The sequence below is a fragment of the Rhopalosiphum maidis genome, chromosome 1 (assembly GCF_003676215.2).
Source record: "Rhopalosiphum maidis isolate BTI-1 chromosome 1, ASM367621v3, whole genome shotgun sequence".
NCBI lineage: Eukaryota > Metazoa > Arthropoda > Insecta > Hemiptera > Aphididae > Rhopalosiphum > Rhopalosiphum maidis.
The window spans coordinates 39,931,491-39,955,170 of record NC_040877.1 but is presented as its reverse complement, the minus strand read 5'-3'; the positions used below and the strand labels follow the sequence as shown (position 1 = coordinate 39,955,170).

The 23,680-nt window shown below is 23.7% G+C and overlaps 1 protein-coding gene across 1 annotated transcript in view; it reads left to right on the top strand.

The window, feature by feature from the left end:
• Window positions 1-2,160: 2,160 nt before the first annotated feature.
• The window catches only part of LOC113548849 (protein dimmed-like), a 51,338-nt gene continuing 29,818 nt past the window's right edge, over window positions 2,161-23,680 (top strand). Inside the window, exon 1 of the mRNA XM_026949936.1 lies at window positions 2,161-2,262. The gene's annotated coding sequence lies outside the window, so the exon portion shown is untranslated. The remainder of the gene's footprint in view (window positions 2,263-23,680) is intronic.

The window sequence follows — 23,680 nt, the reverse complement described above, 5'->3', positions numbered from 1 at the left end:
ATAAACGTTATTCCATTCAGTTGAAAGAAAAAATAAATACAATCTGTAAATACTGTAGGACAGTGTTAAATATATCATGAATGCTGCGTATAAATTAATCTACTCTTAGAATTGTAGTTGAAGTTCGATAATAATACATCATTGGCCATTGCTTTCAAATTAAAAATAATTAAATAACAATATACTACAATCTTGAACTGGAATGAAAAAAGCATTTTTATTATTTGATTTTTTTACAATTTTATTATCAACTCACCTGTATCCTGTATGGTTATCCATTATTGTAAAATTTATTGCATTTACTATATTATATAAATATTTAATTATTTTAAAAAATATATATTTATATTATATCAACTTTATAAAATAAAATTTAATAATATTTTTCTGTAAATACCGTACACCAGTAAAAATAGATCAATAGTATCTATAAAATAGGTAGATAATATTTTAAAATAAATCAACAATATTAATATAGCAATGGCAATATGCAATAGCGTATAAGAAATGTTTTTAAATTAAAACAAAATAATAAAAATATCGTTTTATTTAACGGTTAAATCAATAATTTTGTCTAAGTTGGAATTTTAAATGTCTATTACATTTTGAAAACTTAGATAAAAAAAAAATTTTTTTTAAGAATTTCAAACTATAAGGGTTTCATTAATTTTTCATTTTTTTGTGATTTTAATTAATATTGTCAAAATTTAAAATTCAAATGCATAAAAAAAATATTGTGCCTATATATATTTAATATTTTTTATACAGATATAAGAGTTACTTTTGTGGAATTTTTTTATTACATTTTCAAGAATTTCGACCTAGTGAATAATGTTTTATCAAAATTAATAGAAAAAAAAACTGAAAATTTCTTTTGCCTATTAACTGTTTAAAAATAGTAGAAATATTTTGAAAACTTTATCTTAAATAGAAAATACTAATAATTTAATTTTTTTTTTAAACGTCAAGTATCTACTGTAATTTGTATTTGAGTTACATAAAAAAAACAAAATAAATTTTGTCGAAAATTACTTTTACATTACATTTCCCGTTTTTCCTTTTTTTTTTGTTTGTTATTCCTGATTTTAAAAATAAGTATTGAGAGTTTTTAATTATGACCTATTTAACTAACAAATTAAATCCTATTTTATATTTAAAACTATTCCCATTTTTTAAAATCAAAGCATTTTATCGATGATAATACCGTGTATTCAACCGTAAAAAAACACATCTTTGTAAAATCAATACATTTATCCATTCAAAATCCTAGATTAGATCTAGTAAACAAGACTTCGTTATAAGACTTTAAAATCTACTAAGAAATAAATTATTACAAATTATTCCTACATAAATGATCTTTCAAGTACTTTTTCTATCCCTATTCAATATTATATTACTTGTAATACAAGTTTCGAACTCAATTAGCTAAAAAGCTAATATATATTGTCTAAAAAAATAGCAGTAATAACTAAAATTATAAATGCTCGTATAACTCATATTCATAAACTCATATTACTCTTCATAAAAAAAATCAATAATAATCGTATATATATATACATAATATAAATATATCAAAATAATACGCTTAAATTATTTCAAATTCGTTTTAAAGATATTAATATTTCAAACAGTTTTTATCTACAATGAATGTTACTACCACAGTATCACTATCATATTATGTTGCAATAAGTAATTGTTATTTGTTTTAAGCACTTATTATTATGTATATATCCTATCAAATTGTGCGTATGAACCAATTTTGGAACTTTTAAATTTGTTATTGTAAATTTGCAAATGATATACGCGTGTATTACATTATTATTTTAAAAATTGTGAAACAAACTCAAACATAATCATATGTACAAACTTAATAATATGTTCTACACGTCTTTAACGATTGATAATAAAAATAATTATTTTTAAATATTATATAAAAGTACAGTACAGTGAACATACATTGTCACAACGACACATCATACATATACGTTGTACCTACTTTATGTACATGTGAAATTATGAGGGCGAAAAAAAGTACACGCACACACATCTCGTTGCGTGTAAACACACAAATTCGTTATTATCGAGTTTGTCGTCGGCGCCGAAGTGTGACGTCAGGTCGTATTGTTGTGCTTTCATGTGGGTGGATGGGCGGATCGTAGGTTGCCACCTGTTCAAGAGAACGGTATAGTTGCAGCCCGAACGTTCAGCCGAGAATTCGCCACTTGTTGGATTTTTCTGTGGATCGTGCAATCGTAATCGCAAGTAAGTCTTAGTTTTTTTATTTCATTATAAATAAATATATTTATATATTACTTTTATTCGATAATATTATATAATTAAATAAATATAATATGACATAATATAATAATACATTTTGAATATCAGTAGTAAATTACAACGTGAATATATAAAAAAAAATTCTTAAAAGAGCAGCTAAGTGAATAATATAAATGATACTTTTCTTAAATAATTTTGGGTCTAATTTATTTAGTTTAAAAACTAAAAATATTCATAGTATAAATACAATTTGTACAGTTGTGTTAATAAATACATTTTTTTATTGAATGCAATTATAAAATTGATTTTAATATACAATAAAGATGTTATTTGAAACCTTTTAGATGTTTAATGAATAATTTCTGTATATTAAACTAGTTTTATACAAATTTAGTTTTATATCTTATATGGATTCATTTGAAACTTAAATTAAAAAATACAATTAATCTTATATCCTAAAAATATGTACATATGCTTTAGAATATTAGACCTCAGAAGCCAAAACTTCATAATTAATTATTTTTATAATTTATACGTAAATGTCATTGTCATTTTAATAAATGAAAAATTATATAAAGTCATTAATGGATATTCTTGAGTTCATTAATAAGTAACTGTTTCTTTATTCCTGGTCTGAGTGATAATAAAATAAAATATAAATTGAGTTTAGAAAATTATCCATTCGTTTTTATGAATAATGTAAATTGTTTTTATCAAACGTGCTATTAATATGTAAAAGTCGTATTAAATGTATTTAAGTTCACAATTGAATAATTTAAATTTATATTATTTTTCTTCACGAAACTAAAATTATATTAATGTATTATTTAATATAAAATACATGCACAGAGTGGTTTTTTCAAGTTTGGCAAGTTATTTTAATATTTAATATAAATGAGTAAATTAATTTCTTCTTGTTTTAGTATTAAAAGTCAAATATACATTTAATGGAGCTGCTCTGTTTAAAAGAATTCATTTGTTGAAAATAATTGTTTGTTTATATTTCGTCTCATTTGAATGTAATATTTCTTTTGTGTTTAGATCCTTGAATTCTAGACAGTTTCTCAGCAATAAAGAAATATTTTAAGGATTTTTTTTCAGTTCGTATTCTTTCTTTTGACTTTGCCACAATTTTTGCAAAAATCAAATAATATCATTCTAGTCTTTGAAATTAAATATTTTAACTTAATTTACTACTCAGTCAAACTGTCGCATATAATAATATTAAAAATGATAAAAAATGCCTAAAGGGAGTAGATGTACCATAGCTTTATAAGCGTGTTGTATTACACGTAAATAAAGATACCATTTATAGCCCCTGGGTAGATTAAAGCTACAGTTAATCCTTCGTTGGAACATTGGTGTGATCATTTTTTATGCTGTCCCAGCATAAGGAAAATTTATTAAAATGTTACGTTTAAGATATTCTAACATAAATATATTATAATGTTCATATGATAAACAATTTACATAATAATTATAAAAACAAGACAAGCAAATTATTATGTCTATAATTTATATCGTATATCATATAATACTATGAATTATAATTGTTATAATAAAAATAAATTTGAAAAATATAACTTTTAATTCAAAGATAATAAATACATTAAAATTTAAAGTTATCTACGAAGACATGTCTAGAGAGCAGAATGACTTGGTTTAATTAATTCGTTTTATAAACACGTTATTGCATATTATACTTAATAATTTTACGTGCAAACTTGCCGCGTTTATTAATTATTTTTGTTATGAATTTCTGATGTCTTATCCCATATCCCCTGAGGCAAGAGATACATTTCTTTACGTGAGAGGAATTGTAAAAATACGATTTTTTTTTTTATATAAAATAATTTATGTCTGGATAACTGTGCTGCAACCAGAACACGAGAATTAATTACATTTTGGTGAGCTTTTAATAATCACTGGTAAATCCAAAACCCTACAGTGTACAATTGAAATGCTCGCCTGGTATTTTTTTTAAATCAAGTTATTTTGGACTTAATTAAATACACCTGCCCAGTTGAGGTTGTTTTTAATCTCAACATTTAAATTATTATTCTCCCCCTTTCCGAAAAACTATATAATTTATATTAAACAGTTTCCTACTGTATATATATTATGCACAATTCTATAGAGCATATATTTTTTTAACTGATGGAGTAGATATTTTTATCCTTTCTAAAAAGTACATAAACGATTTTATCATTAGAGATAAAAAGCATGTCGTCAGTCGGAAAATCGTTTACAGTATTAGCATATACATACATTAACAATAAATTTTTCGTTGACTTTTCTTATTGAAAAAGTAATTATTATTGTGATAATGTGTTATTTATACTAGAACATTTTGAGATTTTTATTAAAAATAAAAATAAGAATAGAAAAAATATCACTGCCATGACGTATAATATCCGGCTTAAGCTTCTAACCTAATACAAAAAAAAACCCATTTTCAAGAGTTAACGTCTCATAAAAGTTGTTTTATATTTTTAATACTGTTTTATATGGCTAAAAATGTTTAGATTTTCTCACCCTGCAAATTATAACAAAATTAAGTCACTTAAATAGTAGGCGTTGTTTATTGTTTTATTTTGTTTAAACAACCAAGGTGATGATTGACAATTTAAATGTATCCTTACACCACAGTAATGTGGTAATATGATACATAATATTTAAAAAAAAAGTTAATAATTAAATAAAAGTGTTTTAAGTTTATATTAGTGAAGTATAGTGGTAAGGATACCGTCGCAAAATATTGGCCCACTACTTTTTGTTAACTAATTAAGTAATCGTTAAAATTTAATTTTTGTACAAATAATTCTTAGAAATGTATTCTGCTCTATAATATGAAATTAAAATGAATGTTATTATAAAGTTCAAAATTCAATAAATGATAATAATCAACAAAATACTAAAAAAAATTGTTTTCAAAAATGTTGAATAGCATAATGTATTTAAATTATATGAAAAACAGTTAAATACTTTTTTAGATAATAAATGTTAACTGTAAAATTATAATCTAGTATGCGTCTTAATTAGTAATTATATCTATTGAGTTCCTATAATCTTATATAAATAGTTTAATGTATTAAAAAATTAAAGAAAATTTAAAATAACATCAAATTTTCAACTGTCAATAATACGATAATCATTATTCATTAATCACAATAATTTTAAGACGTGTACGTATCAAAGATAAATGTGACTTAATAAAATAAAAAAGATTAAATAATTGTAGTTTATACAAACAATGTTAAGTAAAAATTTATACAATTTTAAAATAAAAAATGTATGCTTCTCATCGTAGCTATAAATTACTTCCATTATTTTATAATCAATTATTATTCTGCATAGTTTGTACTTTTTATTATTATGTGATTGATGGTATATAGTTTAATTAGTTAAGCACTTAATAGTACAATTTGTATCACAGAAAAGTAATTTATATTTTATAAAAGAAATATAAACATATTAAAAATAAATAATTGATGTGGTTAACTCTTCTGTGTATAATTTTGGAGTATTTTAAACAAATGGCTATAATATTTTTATTAATTTATGGCCTGACGCCTTATTTTTTTCTTTGAAAGAAATCTGTTAAGCATAAATCATAATAGGTAAAGGAATTTAATATTTTTTAAACTGATATTAAAAAGTGTACTTTAAAGTAATTTAGAAATGTTGCATTTGTGTATTTAAATGAAATTGTCATATCAATATGTTATCAGTTAGGAACATTACAAAAATTTGTGTTTATGTATAAAATGTAAATAATTATAAAATATTAATGATTTATTTATAGTTTTTAATTTTTTCATTAATGTAGAAAAATAAATAAATAAAATATTACAATGTAACATGTTGTTACATTATAATGTTCTGAGATAAGATTATATGTAATAATATCATTAATAATAAAACAAAATATTTATCTTATTTTGTATATTTATTTAATATAACTCTACTTGAAATATAGAGGATCTTAAATAGTGGTTTAATGCTTCTATAGTTAGGTATATACAAATATACACCGGTGATTAATGATAATGGAATAATCGTTTAAGCTATAATCAAAACCATTATAAATGTATAAAAATCATAAATTGGAAGGCAGGAAGGGCCACTTCTAATACATAGAATTAAAAATTAATTATTTTAGTAAATAAAATAATTAATTTTTGTATAACTTTATGAATTGTTATAATATTATATACATACAGACATACTGGTTAGTTAATTGGTAATACGACCTGAAAGATTTCCAAATCGGTTTCCAAATCAAAATGAAATTTTTATTAAGTCTCTGATCGGAATTTTGGAAAAATTTTAAAATAAAAGATTTAGATTTATGAATTTCCTTTCTATGTATATAGGTTATATCTTATATATATAACTTGTATAGGGAAAATGCATCACCGGAATAAGAAAGTTGTTACACAAACAGTGTTAAGCTCGAAGTGCTTATAAATTAAAGTCGAAGAAAAGCACAACAACTGAGATCTTGAGAAATGTTTTATAAGCTTAATAATTTAGGATCTCTACACAAAATGGGTAATTTTACAGAAAATCTTTTTAATTCAATAAATAAAACAATAATAAGAAAACAAATTATGCAGAATAAAGAATGTTTAATGATGTTATGTCAATACTTATAATGTTTTAGATATTTGTTATTTGATACAAAACACGAATTTTAAATTACTCAATAGTAATCCAATTATATAGTTTCATATTTAAAAGCTGATCAGAATTCAATAAGTTTTAAACTATTGTCAATATTACTCAGAATTAAGATAATTGAATATAATGGTATAAATTAGAGTTTGTCGTAAAATATAGGTAGAAACTGAAAAATTTTTTGCCTTAAGACATTTTATATTATACTTAATATAATTATTCTAGGATAATGCGGTATAATAAATATTTAAATACCATATGTGTATACAAATATATAACCTATATTTGTATCAATATAATATATACAGAGTGATTCACCAAGCATGCTCAATGCTCACCCATATTTTTTTCATTTAATAATACAAAATTATTCTTGATTTTTATGAGTTTTTTATTCTTAAGATTTTTTTTCACTCTATAACTTCTTTTTGTTGTGTGGCGATACAAACTTTAGTTAGTAAATTATTCACATGAATATTTAAATAAAATTGTTTGATATACTTAAATAAAAATTCAAATGAGTAGTACATCAGTTATTAAAATTTTTATACTAAGAATATAGTTCTTAAAAATGGTAAATTTATGTAATTTTGGAGTGTTTCTACTTAAACCATTTTTACAAATCATAAATGAAGATAATATTACTAAAATGTTTAAGTTAACATAGACTCCATATATTCTAAACTCATTATTATGGTTCGGGACTTCTAGGAGTTTGCATGTTTTTAAATAATCATTAAAAATATAGCTAAGTAATATAGAAATTTGTTTCATAGCAATTCGAGTTTATATTTAAAATGTATAGTTGCGTATTTTTAATATTTGACCATTTTTAATTTATAAGTGCATATTTGACAATTATATATATTTATAATTATATGAACGGGTAAGTTTTTAATTTTTTACTTAAGAAAATATCTAATAGTTCAATCTAATGATCAAGGATCTTGATTCATGGTAATTAGTACTATAGTAAAAATATATAAATGTATTCAATTTTCCTAAAAAGTTCACAATAGAAAAGTTAGGTTTTTTTTGAAATATAGATTGTTGTATTTTCACAGGACACTCCTTTAGTAGTACAAAACATTACAAGTATTCAAAAATACAGTCTTCAAATGTATTAAAAAATTTAAAAAATCAGATAATTAATAACTCTATGATTAAAAAAATAAAAGGAGGTGGATGTTCTTGGTGAATCAAATCACTATATACAATACCATAAAAAGTATTTATTACAAAATATAAAACTAAAATTACAGCTATATAATATTATGAATTATCTACCTAACAGTAGTACTGCACAACTTCGAACCTAAATAATATTTTTATTATATAATAAGTACGATTGACGATAGTTAATACGAAAATATAAAATGATAGCAATATATTATATTATGTCGAAATTGTGTGATAGTTAAATTTGTTTCACGTTCAGTGTAAACATGTTAACTTTACACACATCTTAGACTGTGGTATTGCTGTTAATTCAAATATACGAATTGAGGATTTTAAACTTAAAATTATTGACTCGGTTTAATTCAAACTTTCAAACGGTTCAAAATATAAACTGATTCGATTCGGATAATCTGAATGCTATAATCTACATATAGCATTCGGAGAAATCTGTAACTCCTTCTGTGCTAGTATTAAAAAATAAATAATAATCATAAAGTAGGTATTCTTAAATGGATATTATGACGTGCATTTATACTTATTACATAGTGTGATTAATGTAATTATGATACTTATTAATTCGAATATTATTAACATTTTTAAAAATATTTTTTTTTTACATAATTTAAAATTAATATAAATCAACATTTAATAAAAATTTACTGTACATTTTTAAGGTTTTAACTTTATTGAACAATTTAAATTTCATATTTCAAAGTAGAATATCTATAGGTATACGATTAAAAATTTGAATTCCAAGAAGATGTTTATTAATTATTTATGTATTTGAAATTTAAATGAGGAGAGTAGACTAAGTGGAGTGGTTCAAAATGTTTTTGGCTTCGTTCATCTAAATTTTAAATACTTACGATTTATAAGTCATAATTAATTATCTAGATACTCGTTAGAACTACATATTTTATGCACCAAAAAACTTCAAAAATATCTTACTCCAGATTATGAAATTAATATTTCTGTTAGTCGTTAAAAAAGTAATGATGATATAAAGTAGAAAAAACAATTACAAATACGGCATATACAATACAATTTTTTATATATTATGATTTAAGAAAACTTCAAAATGTGTAAGGAAAATATTAATATTTTATGAAATAATGAATGTCTTGAGTTAAAATAATAATTCTCTATGTATGAATCCACAGAACAACTTCATCGAATGTTAAAATAAATTTAAATGTCAAACAAATAATAGTATAAATAGTAAATATATTTAATATATATTTTTTGTTTTTCTGTGTCTATGTATAAATATACAATAAAATGGTAAAACTATTCTCGTTGTATTATTTAAAGAAGAATACAATTAAGAAAAAAAAATTAGAAACATAATCTTCATTCGTATTCCATGCATGCCTATTGTCTTTCTGTATTAAGTACAGTATATAAAATAAATATATGTATAATACACGACGATGAGCCTAAAGATTATTGACGTATTGTTACCATCAACTTCTCTCCCTCTCAATGGTAGTTGTTTCAACACCAGTTTTTCATTTATTCGGGTGCCGCGGCTTCTCTCCCGCAACAATACAACAGTCCCGTTAAACCCGCGACCCTTTGTATACAACAGTCCCGGCGTTTAGGAGTTTAAAAAGCCTTTCTCATTTATCTCGGCGGGTAATAATAGTGGAAACTGATGTAATGTCACGCTGCGTGTGTAGGCGAGTAGGACAGCGGGTTACCGTGGCAACCAGATTTTCCACTATAAACGCCACTGTAGAATATTATTATTATTATTATTATTATTAATATTATTATTATGACGTTTTAAACTTTATCCCAACGTTGACCATGCACACGTACAAGAAAGCATCAAAACAGTTTCAAATCAATTTGAAAATTACGATTTAATGATAGATATTTTACATTACGTAGTATACGTGTATATACTATATAGTGACAATGTTTTGATATTTTATTTTAATTTAAGAATCATCTAGCTGGTATCAGGTATTTAATAATCATCGAACAGTTATGAGTGTTACTTATGACCCGTCGTAAATTTTTTTTAAATTAATTAAATTTTAATTTTAAAAATTGGTTGGTTGCATTGCCCATTATTACTAACCTCTTGATATTTATTGATATAGATTGTAAATAGCTTTAATATATACACTTTAATTTAGTGAATTAATTATGCCTACAAGATTATTGTCAAAAATACAAATCAGTAATTTGAAACTTTTCATATTTTGCATAAAATAATTCATTATCTAAATCCATAGAATCTTAATATTATTTTCTTGCTTAAATATTTACTGTATTTATAAATTAAATGATATTAAAAGTACTTTAGTCTGCATGTTTACTTTATACAAAATGTTATTAGTAAATTTAGTAGTATAATTAGTGTAACTATAAATAACATATTGGATCAAGGCTAGTAGGCTACATCTAGATTTTTTGATAAAAGTATATCTAAAATTTTCTTGTCACCAATTACATCGAATTATATTTATAGATACGTTTTGGAATATTTTGTGAGAGTCTAATAGAGTTGGAATAGATATTGAACAAAAATATTAAATTATACGTAAATGACGTAAAAATCGAATACTGACGTGGGAAGACTTATATTATAAACTATTAATAATACTCGAGCGATGAAAATTCGATTAAACATGCTTGACAATGAATAGTAACATTATAAATATTTAGAAATCGTTTTATAAATTATTATAAATACTTACTTGACTGATTTAAATGTTTTTTCTAAAACAGCTTAAAACAAAATAATATTAAATAAGGGATATACTATGTTTTGTATTTTTATACTTTTAAGTATTGAAAGACTAAATATTTTAATTAATCATATTTTGTCATCTAGAAATAATTCATTACTCATTAGGTATATGTATATCTAAATTGATAGATTTTTTAATGTGCTGTTAATTTTTATTTATGCAGTTATACAATGTTATTGTTTTGTACTAAAATACAACTAAAATATTTAAGGTAGATTGTATATTTTAATTTGGTTTTTAATATACATTTTACTTGTGCGGAGCCAACAGCTAGTCTGGAATGACTGCAGAATACAGACATCAATGTAAATATTAAAATATTAATAAAAGATAAATAAAATACAGGTATATTATCGTTAATATTATATAGATGGGGTTCATGTCGTAACAATTATTATATTTTAATTATTTAAACATTTAAATATTATACTTGTTTAATATACTATCACAACAATACAGATTTTAATTTTGTTTTTGATGAATTCCTATATTAAATATATTTTTATTCTCGTAATTTATTGCTGTAATCGTATTACAATACGTTTCTCAATCCTGGTGAAAGGCGATAAAACATGGAATATTTCCCCTATTTATATTTTTTACACCGAAAAATAGCGATCTAGGGTTTCGACAATATAAAATATGGCAAGAAATGTATTTTTCGATGAAAAATTGTCAGGTTTTTAAAAGTGCAAAGGAAATATCCGGCTTTGAATAGTTAATTTAGGCAAATGCTTCAGGTTTTCTCGTTAAAAACGATTTATAGGGGTCGCCGCATTTCTTAGTGTAACACGAGATGGTAACGAAGAGCAAATGATTTATTGAAGGAGGTATGTTATTTTTTAGACATAATTGCGTTATTCAATTATTAAAGTTATATATAGTGAATTTTCTCGTTTGAACGTATTGCAAAATTGTAATATTTAGTCAAGATTTCTTGACAGAAGTGTGTTCTAAAAGTTAATAATATTATATAATAATCATAAATATGTATTGGATACGATTTTAAAATTGTATTTGGCTTAATATTTTATATTCTAACAACTAAACCTTAGATTATGTTTAATATTGTTTTTCTTAAAGATATATGTGTTTTTAAATAAAATTTTATAATTAAAACTAAGAGATATTAAAGTGCTATATAATAAATGAACTTTTTTTCTTGTCGTGTATCGTAGGATTTCCAAATTTTAGATTTTGATACTTCCTTATTATATCCATTTTTTTATGAAAATTCCTCCCTTTTTCATCCAAGTATACTTGAAATTAAAATTGTTTGTTACTTCTTTAACAGTTCATAACAGTTTTTTATTTTAATGTTTACTGATCATATATAAATATAATAGAATCGCTGAATCTTGAATAGAGTTGTCTAGCAGTTATTAAATTTTTATTTCGTGACGAAGCTAAACATGATTTAAAATTGAATCTTTATTATTTACTAAATAAAAATTCACTTTGATATTTTCATTTTTTTTTTTTTATTACTTTTTTCTAAAAGAATATCATAATTTTGTATTTTACTGTTTAAAACTCGAACTAACTATTGATAATTTCAGATACATTTTCATTGTTGTTTTTGGAACTCCACTTTTTTCAATATTTCATTTAAATTAGCTTGTTCAATAATATTAACAATGGCGTTGGAAAAATGCATTTTTTTTCTCTAGTTTTTTTACACCTTTGTTCATAAAGTTTAATTTTATTTTTCATGACCGAAATTTTCTCAGCAACCGATTCTATTTTAGAGCTATATTTATCATTTTATCAATTAAATTAGAACAAAAGCTTATGGAGGTTTCTACAGTTTTTAATGTTTTTATGGTACTTGAAAGTGTTTCAATTTTTAGTAAGTATAACATTCTATAAATCAATTTTCGTAGAGTCAATCATAATTTTCATTACAGTCTGTAGTATAAGACTCGTCAAATATTTTATTACGAATATAAATATTTTTCAACTTACTATTGCAACGCTCACAATTCCAACTATCTTTTACACTATCATAATTTTCCAGTGTTTTAAGCTAACTACATCTCGGGTGATAAGTACTAAGTATTGTATATATTACACATTGCCTACCGATTTAAACGGGAAAATAATAGTATTAAACTTTCCAAATGGCATTATTATCAGTGTATAAATAAGATATAAGATAATACTGATAAGAGTAAATATGAAAACACTACACTGTCTATTCAAACTAATGATCGATAACTCGATATAATGATTATAAAAACCTTCGAAGTTAATATTATAACTGTAAATTTGTTACAATACAATACATTACAATTATTTATAGTTATAATGGAAATTTGAACTTTAAGATTTTAACAAATATAAGATAGGTATCCATCAGACATACAACCTCGTGTGTCAATCAGATATTATAATAGAAAACGATATTTTAAGTTATAATGTATATATATATTTATATATAAGCTGGTCTCATATTCCGAACATGTATATTAAATAAGTAGTAATGTAGTAGGTACCTAATGATATAGTACTAATATGGACTTGATAATAATACTTGGTATAATGATATATCTATAAACTATACAAGTAAATAGACATGATAATAAAAATAATCGGTAAGACTATATTTATTTGTTTTTATTTGTGTGTTACCTATTAATAGATGGTTTTAAAAAATTTAAGAGTTTTGTACTTATAAATTTATAATATAACGTTTGAATACTTTATATTTACAAAATAATACAGGTATTATAAGGGACAGAGTTATATTTTATGAGCAGATGTAATAACGATTATAGTAAGCATAGTGAGCATAGTCTTGTTCATTATTATGAGTATTACTACGATTATCTATAGATTTGTAATCTAACCTTTTATAATTAAATAAAATAACTACCTAAATTAAAATATTGCCTATAGTAATAACAATAAATATATAATAATATCATAATTGTTTTTATTGTGTGTAGCATAATTATACTAAAATATAATTTTTAATTATTCTAGTTTTGATAAAGAAACTAAACATTTAAAATGCTGTTTTAATATTTGAGAGCTGAATACTTATATCAACACGCTATACGTTATGTACAATGAAATGTGATTAAGAAATACAATGAAACCTTTTAATAGCGGAAACTCTCGGTCATAGAAATTTCGTCCGTTATTCAGAGTGATTTTAGAAATTCATAAAACATAAATTTTTAAAAGAAAAACACATTTTTAGGTTAAACTTAATAATGTACTATGTATGTATAATATTATTATATATTGAAAATTACTCAAATAATTGTCTGTTTATAATTACACCGTCTCAGTACAATCTCATTGGTAATATAGAAGTGAAAACAGTAAGTACTGCTCGTTAACTTTAGCTCTATGGATGAAATAAAATGATTTGCGTTTTTATCAGTAGACAAAGGTTAAAAAACGTCAAAAATCGATACTGTCATATTATTGTCATAACACTCATAACCGAATTTGTCGTAATCTTACTGTCCCATAACAATTTTTTTATCGTAATTTTTAATTAATAATTACATTATTACGAAAATACATACGAATGTAAATACGTTTTGGTACAGTAATTTTTTCAATATTTTAAAAATAAAGATTAAAATAGTATTCGTTATTCGGAGGCTTTCCATTGAAAAGTAGAGAAAATGTCCCTGTTTCCCAAAAAAAACGTCCGTTATTTGGAGGGGTTCGTTAAATGAGGTTTCACTGTACAATTGAAAAGTTCCTGTGTTGATAGAAATCAAAAGCCATTAGCTCCTTTCCTCCTAACACTGCAGCTTATAAGTTGTATATTATAATACACTATAGTTTTATAATTCAAAATATGATTATTATTTAAGATTTAAAAAATGTCTTATTTTTGGTTATAAATTATTATTTTTACTGTGATAATATACATTTAACGAGCATAAAATATATTATCTAGTTTAAGAGTTATTAACATTGCGAGTTGTGAAAACATAATCGTGTTACAACTGGCCCCGTACCATAATATGTACAATTTTATATTCTTAGAAAGAGACATTAATTTTACAATTCATTTGATTTTCTTTAGTTGTTACGATGTAATTGTATCCATTATTATTTGTTTAAGAAGACGCCATACCCGCATGTGTTGTCCCTGTCTTACTAACGTACATCATAACAAAATTCCGTTCAGTTGAATACATTTTGTGATGTTAGCTTTAATATTAGAGTAAATTTACCTATGATCAAATTTAAAGGTAAGAATATTATCTAAACAATGACATATGCTTTTAATGATATTATTATTTTTAAGTGAGTTACAGCTATGTAAAATATTGAAATTTTAAAATTTTCATAACTCACTTTAAAATAATAATATCAATAAAATCATATGTCATTGTCTAGATAATATTCTTACCTTTAAATTTGATAATAGGTAAATTTACTCTAATATTAAAGCTAACATCACAAAATGTATTCTGCTAAACGAAATTTTGTTATGATGTGCATTAGTAAGACAGAAACAACACATGTGGGTATGGCGTCCTCTTAATTAACTAATGTAAACCACATGTGTTTGGAATGTCGCGAGTTATCCAAAGTTCTTATAGATGTATGGCACAGTATAGGTAGTTAATATTTCTGCAATTTTCCGGGCTTTTGTAGAAGTTAGCATTGTATGTATGTTATTATAAATGGTATATCAGTGGTCTGAGGTACAACAGATAACAATTTTCCGGGAAGAAGAGAAAACTAAACTCTAATTAAAATTAAATGCAAACAGATCAGTGAAGGATTTTTTCCATATAGAAACCTATTATACATTGTTAGAAGAAGAATGTTTATTATAAATGTGATTTTTGTCTACGTTGTAAAATTTTTTCACAAATTGCTTATAAACACATTATCAAAATCTATTAGTTTTTAAAAATATGTTTTTAAATAGTTTTTAATCAAAATAAAATAACATTTAAAAAAAAAAATAATAATCAATTTAAACTCTGAAGAAAGCAAAATATGAGCAGCAGTAAACTATTATATCCATTGTAATATTGTATAAGTTATATCTAGTACAAATTTCTTATGTAAAATTTTATTAATTCTGCTTCAGAATATGAAATTAAAATTGTATGTTGTCATTCAAAAAAGCAAAAAACGTAAAAATGTATAACGATAAAAAAATATGAAAAAATGTTTTATTTCGACTAGAAATTAAGAAAAACTTTTTTACGAACACGTTAATAGATTTTAATATAATGAGTACTATATAAATAAATTATCCAGTATATACCAATATCCTTTTGAAAATATCGTTGAAGAAAACTAGACGCAACTTACCTATTTATAAAAGATATAATAGTTTACTGCTCATATTTTGAATACTTTCAAGTTTAAACTTTTGACACAAACTATAGTACTTATCATAATTATAAGCAAATATTTGTGTAATTTTACAATGCACAACTATTAGCCAACAAATGGCAAATTCGTGGGTGGAATAAGTGAGTCTCAATATAAATAATCACCTATAATACAACTAATACAAATATAGGAAAGAAAAATATAAATATTTTAATATAATATGTACGTATATTTTATTTTAATATTTTATCGTGTTTGAATAATAATTATTTATACAATTTTAAAATATCTTCTATAATTATTATTTGCATTTTTTCTAAGCTTAAATGTTTATGTTCTACACATTCAAGGTGGACACTATTTTAACTTAGTTGATCGGTAAAAATAAAATACAAGTTTGGTAGAGGAAACGAAGAAGCATGCAACTATATAACAAAATGAAGCAAAAAAAATATTGCGTGTGGTAAAATTAGATTTATCAATCAATAATATATTAAATTACCACATTTAAATAAAGAGAAATCACAGGAATGTCTCGATAAAACAGTCCTGATTAAATTGATATTTATAATATATTTAGTATTTTCAATATTATGATTTGGTATGGGTCTTGTAATTAATAGTTATATAATAATTAATAGATATAATATTCATTTTCTCTTGAATTTTAAAAATAATAGTCGTCTCGCCAATATTAGGCGGCCGGAAACTAAAATTAAATTAAATTAAGTATTAAAATTATTTATATATATATTATAACAGACAATAATGACAACAATTAAAGAAATCGAATAGTTAAACTAAAATAATAAAATTTTTTTTTTAAACATTTATGAGCAAACTAAATGAATTGTTAATATTAATTTATAAAAACGTCAATTAACCACGAGAATCATATTATTTATAATTATTTATCATTATATCAAAATAATTTTGGCGAGGGTTATTAGTCCTCAGTCTTCTATTAATTAAAATATAATATATATATATTTATATTATGTGTTGTAGAATTTGTACCATAAGATATTTTAGAACCTTCCCAATTTTCGTTACATTATAGTTGGCAGAGAAGTGTCAAATCAAAAAAGTCGAATTGTTCGACCCTTCTTGTTTCAGCTGTCGTTTCGATTAACACACTTCGCAGCACGAATTTGTAGTTGTCTGAATATCTAGGTCAACTAAGAACTCTTTAACACATTTTTACTATCATGTAAAACTGTAGCTGTTGTGTAATTATTTGAAATAATAATTTCCGTATAGTATTTCTGTAACAAGATTCTGTCCGAAACAAAAATAATTAATAAAAAAAATAATTGGATAGAAGGGCCAAGAAAAAAAAACGGAAAATTAATGATTTTTGACATGTTATATTATTTTAAGTTTTTAGTTTTTTTAATCACAACATACGTTATTTTATACCTCGAAACAGAATATTTTTATGGAAATGTTGATTTATAAAAATAACATATTAAGCAAGTATACTCATTGCACAATGTAGGTAAATCGTTGGTCACTCTAGTTTAAAAGCAAATTCTAATCAGGCAGCACTTTGGTTTGGGCGCCTTACAACATGTAGCTGAACAGCTATCAAGAAGGCCGTAATCCCGTTTAACATGTTGTCCGTACGTATTTTCACTTTTAAAATTTCAGTATTCATTATAATAAATGGTTACTAAATATGATTAAAAATGCACTGTATTGTATTATAATATTATTTAATACTATTGTCGTAAAAAAAAACCCGAGTAAAGAATGGAGAAATCCTCTGCTCATTCTATTCCTTTCACAAGTTACGACCACTTTGATTGGAGTAACAATTTGTGTTGGTATAAAAAAATACATAACTGTGTTACCTAATTAATTAAAAAAAATCCTGCAGTACCTACATAATACAATATTGACTTTTTATTAAAAGAATAGATTCTAATATTCTAACTAAATGTTATATATATAAATAAAAATATTTTATTCTGTAAGGTGTATTTACTATTTATTAGTAGTATTTCCATTATTTGAATTTCAATAAAAAAAAAAAATTATAACTCATATTGTACATATTAATTATTCTTTAGAAACAATATGTATATCAAATGTATATACATTAAGTTGAGTTAAAGCCGTTACAGCCCTTAAAGGTGTGCAATAATAAATAAGTACACCAAATATTTATTATAATTTAAAACTAGTTTAAGAAAAACGATATGTGTATTCAAGTATAAGTATTTGTAATGTAATTATAAATATCAAAACAGAAGAATAACTATTAATTGTTACTTGTGGTCGATGGAACATAGGTGGTATATTTTCCCTTCTACTTTTAAGTTTTTGTTATTTCTTAAATAGCCAGTCATACACGCAGGAACAAAACATTTGTAAGGTGGTATATTTAGTACAATTAAAAATGTTTAAAAGAATAATAAATTGTAAATAGATGTGTAGTGTAGATATAGGCGTATAGTTCAACAATATGGTACTAATGAATCATCACAAAGACATCAACAATGTTCATCAATATGTTAAAATGTTTATTATTTTACAATCGGTATATTATATAATATATATAATACATATTACATATACTATTATTTTAACATTTTATGCGGATAAAATAATTATCTTCTTATATTCATAAAAAATATATTGAATTTAGCTATATTTTATAATATACTTTCAAAATCGTGACATTGCAATTTATCAAGGTGGCTGTTTTGGAATAAATTGGCCTTAAGAGGACAAAAGACGTCATATCCGAATGTGTTGTCTTTGTCTTACGGACGTAAAGTAACAAATATGCGTTCAGTACAATCAATTTTATGCTATTATTAATGCTAATAGCTTATTAGTTTTAATATTAGAGTCAAGTTACCTATTATCAAACTTAAAGATAATACTATTTAGGGAATTTCATAGGCTTTTATTTATATTTTAATTTTTAAGCGAGTTATAGTTATATAAAATATTAAGACTTTAAAATAACCGTCACTCAGTTTAAAATTAAAATATCAATAAAACGTTATGAGATGTTTTTGATAATATTATAACTTTTAAGTCTGATAATTGGTAAATTGGTTCTAATATTAAAACTAATAGCGTAAAAATTATTCCGTTGAACGTAAATGTTCGTAGATTTTATGTTCGTAAGATACAGACAATACATGCGTGAATATGACGTCCTATTTTATATCAAAAATTTGAAAATTAAAAATATCATTAATATACCTATAATACATGTTTCTGTACACTTATTACTGGGAAAACAATTGGCTTGGAAATATTTATTATCGTCATATCATATATTTTAATATTGGCTGTCTATTAAATTTGAGTTTTAGATTGAAGACAATAATACCAAATCAAATGAACCAAAAATATAAATTTAATGTTATATAGTAAGAGTACAATAGAAAATCATTAAAACAACTAACCCTGCTATTTGCCACCGGATGGCAGTTTTCACTAGATACCCATACTTCTTTTATTCCTGTTTCATAGAACGGTGTATAAAGTATAAACAAACAATGAATAATTAGAAAAAAATAGTATTTCTTTTTGAACCGATGAAAATAAATTTTCAAATCTACATAATTAGAATGTATAAAAACATAATGATAAAAATGTTATATACATAAAATTGTAATCATAATATCATATTGGAATTTATTACTTATTAGTTATTAATATTGTTTTCACTAATCTCACTATGTATATATATAAAAAAATTTCTGTTCAAAGTTATTGATATATCGATTTGTACTCGTAGTCACTATTACTCTAGTACTCTAATCAGTGGCGTTATCGATAGAGATCAGAGGGCGCGGGTGCCATGGTCCTGTTTGCTTAAGAGTCCCGAAGTAATACAAAGATTTTTTCCTTTTTTTTTTTAAATGTATACATTAATTTTAGGAAGACGAATGCGCCCCACCTCTCAAACCACCTTATTTTATAATTCCTTAATGAAAGGGGTTTCCGAGTCAAAATCTTGAAGTTATACCACTGACTAATAATAAACTGTATTTTGTATTATTGACTATTTTTTCATTGTGTCTTTAATGAGCACTTTTATGTTTATATTTAAACGATAATTGTTTTTTCCAATATCTGTAGTATTGAAAATATGATAAGTTAAACATGAATTTATCTGATATTTATCTATAAAAAAAAAATATATTAATTTTTATCTTTATCTAAATAAATTATTATTTATCTATATCCAACACTGCTAGCACTTAATTAGTTGTACGCATTTTAAGTTAAGATTAACGGAGTAGTGTTGCACAGCGGTACAAAATATTGGTCTGGGTATTAATTGCATTCATCTAAACAATTAAAAATTTAAAAAATATCGTTTTAAAAATCTTTATATTATTTATTTTATTATTTTTTTTAAAAAAAAAAAAGTTAAAACTTGTCGAGAAAAAATATTTATTCGTTATAAATGAATCATTCAATAAACGAATACTTATTCTTGTTTAATTTCCTAATTGTTCCTAAGTTGACTATAAACTGTAGAGTAGAATAAAAATATAATAATTTTTAAATGTATCTGGTTATAAATGTATGTTAAGATTGTATGATATAATCTAAAAAATTTTGTAAGATTAAAGAATATCGAATAACGATATATTAAAAAAAAATTCTCTTATTTTAATTCTAATTTTCTATTAGATAAAAATAAATCCATACTTCTCAACTTGCATCTTGATTAATCTGGATATTGCATCCCCAAGCTTATGTTGAGTTCACTGGCTTTAAGAAAACCTTCGATACAATTGACTATGGTCTTTTTATAAATACATTAGATAATATTGGTATCGACAATCCCTTCTTCTCCTAACTGATGTGCTTCCCTTATACCTTAATGGCAATTTTTCTTTATCAATGGAATGCTTTTTCTCACTATCTCGATACACTGTCCTTCAGTAGTCTTAGTCATCTTCTTTTTGTGTTATTTGTTTTTTCGTTATCGGATTGTACTTCATTTACCTTATCATTTTATTTCTTGATGATAATAAACTGTACATCAAAACAAACTTTCACACAAACTGCTTTTTACTTCATTCTGACCTTGATACTTTCTGTAATTGGATAAAGCACTAAAGCGCCTTAATTGTACACATTTCATTAAGAAACGTCACATAATGTCATTTTAATGTTCCAATGACCAATAAATTAAGTTTATTAAATTAAATGTAATACATGTAGAGCCTATGTCTAAATATATTTTGAGTGTACTCGTTAACAAGTAGGTTATTACTGTGGATGTGTTGAATAACAAATGTGAAAAATTTGAATTAAATATTTGAAAATCTCAAATTTTTGTAAATAGCTAAAAAATAATAATATATATTTTGAAAATTATATCATGACTAGAAAATGTTAACATAAATATTTGATAAATGTCAAGCTTTTATATAATATTATGATACTGTTTTTAAAATTAGAAACAAAAAACAAAGTTTTATACATTTTTTTGAAAATCATTAGTTTTTAACAATTATTTAAATACGTATAAATTTTCTACTTTTGATTCTTCAATATACCAATAGAAGCTACTCTTATTTTTTCTGCGATACAACCTAATGATAAACACGCAAGTAAAAATATAAAAATAAATATCTACTCAAAATCCAAAATTATTTTTAATTTACTATTTGCACTATTGTATACTTATATACTAAATGAACATGATTTTTATTAGTTGTAGATTCAATTTTTTATAGTTCTATAATATTTTAATTTTAATGGAACATTTTAGTGATTTAATAGCGAAGTAATTTACTCGTTAATAGTAAAGGGTCAGCATTAGTGACAGGGGTGAGTCGTGGGCAGTAATATAGTTTATCCATTGCAACGTCGGGATTATGGAAATCGTCAGGATAATAATATTAGTTAAAATATTATATGGATTTGAGTATAATACGATCAATAAATATAATTTATTTATTAATTGCATTATTGGTATGACTGATGTAGGTACATAATTTAACTGACAATATGAAATAAATATTTGTAGCCATTTGAACTTTAAAAAAAGTTATATAATATCGTTATAATTTTTGAACTTAAAACAATTAAGAGATAGTAAACAAGTAACAATATCATTCGTTAAGATAATTGAGAAAAAAGAGGTTGTTAGATACATAAAAAGGGAAATTATATGATAAGCACTTTTAGAAAAAAGGGCATAATCAAGCATATTCATATAATTTGAATTTGTAAAATTCGTTTCATCGTCTGCATTCATAAAAAAAACACACAACTGAAATAATGTAAATTACATGTTAAAAAAAGTACATTAATTTGTAAAATTATTTATTAATTACCACCTATAGCATACGTTCTTACCTATCATCATAATACAAATATTTTGTATTATTTGTATAGCTGTATATTGTATAATATAATATAACATAAGAAATTAATTGTAAGTATTATTATTTTTCCTATATTTGTACTTAATTTCTAACAACATAAATTACACAGAGTAAAATTGAACCAATATTAGTTAAATAAAAACAATAATTCCAATAAAGTCATTAAATTAATGTTTTATTTAAAAAAAAGAAGATCATAATTTAGTTTATCAGGCAAGTAAATATTACACTACTTCCTATCTAACCAATATAGTATAAGTAATAAGTTCATCTCTAAAATGCAAGTAATTCTGATTATTTCTAAAAAAAACAAATGAGCTTTACAATAAATTACTATAAATCAATAATAATAACAATCGATATTAATCGGTCAATACCATTTCTCGAAGATCAAACTGTTCCATCTTGAAAATTGTTTAAATTCTCATACTTAATTAAATAGATACCTCATTTTAAAAAAACGGGACATCTGGGTCGTATTGATTTTATTTTTCTCATAGTCTCGTATATATAGGTGTATTATGTAGGTACATACACTACATAGTATATATATATATATATATATATATATATAGTATTATATACATTACCTATATTATGTGTAAATTTGTAAAGCACGTAACACGATCCTGTACTATAATATTGAATAGGTATTACTGTATTAGTAATAATGTGATATAGTTAAATTATTATGGACACATATGGTCGAATGTTGGATTACAGCGATGTCCTGATGGATTACACTAAATATTTCACACGGTGTTGTTTCCTCTTCCTTCTACGGCTTTATTGGCACACTGGCCGCACTACCTATATACTATCATTATTAAGCCCTCGCGAATCCTCCCTAGACATCCGTTTTCCCGCGCCAACATATACATATAAACAAACACACCGGATTCTCAGGTTTACCAATGCTAATTACCGTATTATCTGCAGCAAGTTATAATAATTAATTACTATAATATAATATATATATATATATTAATATTATATTATAAACCTATCCGCATATTATTGCCTACGTCAGTTGTACTATTGTCGAGTATAATAATTGAGTCCGTCTCCTCCGGTCAGCATCAC